Here is a 3,126-nt window from a genome sequence, read left to right as displayed (position 1 = left end):
GGAGAGCGAGATGATTCACTCACTGCTACTTCCGCTTTCGGTGACTGCTGATGGTTAGAAAAAGGCGGTTTCAGCAGTGCTGGACTTTAAGTAAGTATATTTAGACTGTTGCGCAAGTACTGCAGTTACTTTGGTACAATTTTCAGTTAAATGTACTTTACTTGACTTTATTCATTTTCTGCTACTTTATATTTATACTCCTATAGATTGCCCGGCGACCAATGTGTGTGTGTGTCGCCATCTAGCGCCGCCGCCATGACATTGCTTGCATAGCTAGTAGGACTGAGGATGTTAGACAGTGGCCCCCAGTTACTAATGAAGGTAATTTAGAGGTGTAGCAAGCCAGCATAATCAACCAAGAGCTGCATTTACTTACCAGCTGCAGTAATGGAAAACTGAAAAAAGAAGAAATCCACAAGCTATGTGTGCATTAGTATATCAAATTAGCCCCACTTTTACCACCTGTGACACTGAAGTGCACTAATGCACACATTAATGCATCAGTAACTAATAATAGTGAAATGGACCATTCTGCATAAAAAGTAACCTGCCATTATTTAAATTTTTTTGCCTCTAGAGAAAATAAATGTGCAGTATAATGCCAAATCTTAAATAAACACCACCAATTTTATATTAATTATTTTGAATAATTATCAATTAATCAATTATGGCAAACAGCAGTGGACCGCCCAATTGTCATCATTCCATGCTGTATGTGGACCGGAAGGAACATGTCTGGTATAATTTTGCTATCTGGGAGCCATTGCAGCTGTGTTACGACTGCCAGCTGAGGCCATACTGGACTGATTCCAAAAGTTTTGGTAAGTATCAACTGGTATGAATGACACAGCTGCACTGTAATCCTTTGGGGCAATTCCGACCGTCAAAGTTTTTGACACTGACGGACTGAGGTTGTTATTCTAAGCGTCTGACAACATTACTTTGTATATAAAGGGCTCAGGTTTACTGGACTTCCCCTTTCAGGACTAAGTTAGTCCCTCTCGCTCGACTCTTTCTCCCCCTCAACCCAACCGGTCAAGGCAGATGGCAGCCCACCATGAGCCCGTGTCTGCTCTGAGGTTTCTGCCAATTATAAAGGCAAGTTTTCCCTCACCGCTGTCGCCAAGTGCTTGCTTATGGGGGAATGTGGGGTCTCAGTAGACTAAAGACTATAGTCTAGATCTGCACTATCATTAGATGACTTCTGTTGTGACTATCAAATTCAAATTCACTTGACTTCAAGAATATACCTGTCTCAGGAATGTAATTACTCAGGTAAGCTCTGAAGAGGTTCATTTAATTGAATGCACTATGCTGGCCTGTACTAAGAAGCATGATCTGTGGTTACCGAGGTAACTTCAAGGTTAACTGAGTTTTCGGGACTAAAACAGTGGTCCACGTCTTGCCAGCGTGAAACGCCATGTCAGCTAATGCTGCACACCTAACCTGCTCAGGGCAGGTTGCGTTCAAGGTCAAAGATCAACATATATAAAAGCACAGATTTCTGACCTTTCATTTTGTTTTTTTAGCGCATTATAATATTATATATAACAGAGATGGATTGAAACGCATTATACTTAAAATGCTCTAAAATATGGTATAGATAAAGTGGTGTAAAGCCTCTTGTGGCTCCAGAGGAAGCTGCATGTAATCTGATAAACTGTCTCCAGTAATGTCACTCAGTGGCTTAGTTGCACTGTGGGTAATGTAGGCAACACATAAAAAGAAAAACCCTTCACTGCTAAACAGTTTTACCACTCCTTCCTTGACTTGTCACTTCTCAACTTGTTACCTGCTTTCACTGTCAGTAGTTAGCAGATGTTAATATGAATAAAATAATCTTGTGAAACACAAATAAAGCTAAATATGTACGAAATAATCAAATGTTATAAACCTACTACTTTTATTTCAAAGTTATCTTATTGCGGGTTCAGTTTTGATTACACTGCTGCTCTCCTATGGTCTCAGTCGAATGCAATGCTACCCTCTGCTGGACACGTCACGCTTGTTAAAGTTGTATCTGCATTGCTCATAATACTTGTAGTATGCAGATTTTGGGTCGGGAACTGTACCAACGGTGCACTCTTCTTTCTTTGACTCTTGTTTCTATGCATGTCGTCTTTAATTCTAAACAGATACATTTACACATTGGGGATTTTTTTCCCCCCATAAACTTGATGAACAATTAATATGTGTTGCTTGTAGCATGAAAAATGAATCCAAATGTGTACCTGAACGGAAAAACCCTGCCTTATATTTTAATTCAAGTAGGATTAAAGTGGTAAACATGACAGTGCAGTGAATTGTCCTGACACAAGATGTGGGCACAAGCAGCTGCCAGTAGCAGGTGCAAAAGGCTCACAGCAGACTATTGGCCGGATGGCTGTGTGCGGCTCAACCAATGACATGCTGTACATTAACATTAATAACCAACCAGTCATTTTTTAAAGCAGCCGTAGTGTTAATCTAATTAGGAATGCAAGCATCACTCGAAAAGGCACTATCTTTTTAAAGCATGTGGAATCACATGTTCTGGGGTATTTTTGTTGTTGTTGTTGTTGTTGTTGTTTTGCACTCCATGTTAATAAAAAAGCATGAATTAACGAAGGTTTAATCATATGATATACATTCAGGTTATATTACAATGGCAAAATACTGCAGCTCTGTGCAGCTGCACAAAAAAAACAACAGGCTGAGTGTCAAGGCTCCACTGCTGTTTCCAGCCCACAAATTCAGGGAGGCCAAGTGCAAACTGAACCAACCAATTGCAGAGGGAGGCCGAGTAAACTACTGACTGGTGAAGAAAATGGAGCATTTGCCCAGAGATGCAGAATATTTTGTGTGTGGTGTCCAAGTGGTGGCACTGTGGAGAGCCTGGTAATGATATATTAATAGCCTAGTTGTGCATAGGCCTACATGAATATGTACAGCTCTTGTTTCACTTCACTAGTAGACCTGTTTGCATGCATGATATATTTTAAAATCAATGTATATCTATTGTATTTCAGAGTTTACTGCACGTACAAACATGTAATAAATGAGTTTTTAAGACAGATTTTTTGTGATTTTTTTTTTTTTTTACTGTTAGTTGAAGGTATTTCTGGCATAGTAAATCTCCTCCCATTA

The sequence above is a fragment of the Pagrus pagrus genome (assembly GCF_965226575.1).
Source record: "Pagrus pagrus genome assembly, chromosome: 22".
Lineage (NCBI taxonomy): Eukaryota > Metazoa > Chordata > Actinopteri > Spariformes > Sparidae > Pagrus > Pagrus pagrus.
Note: the sequence above shows the minus strand (reverse complement) of the source record.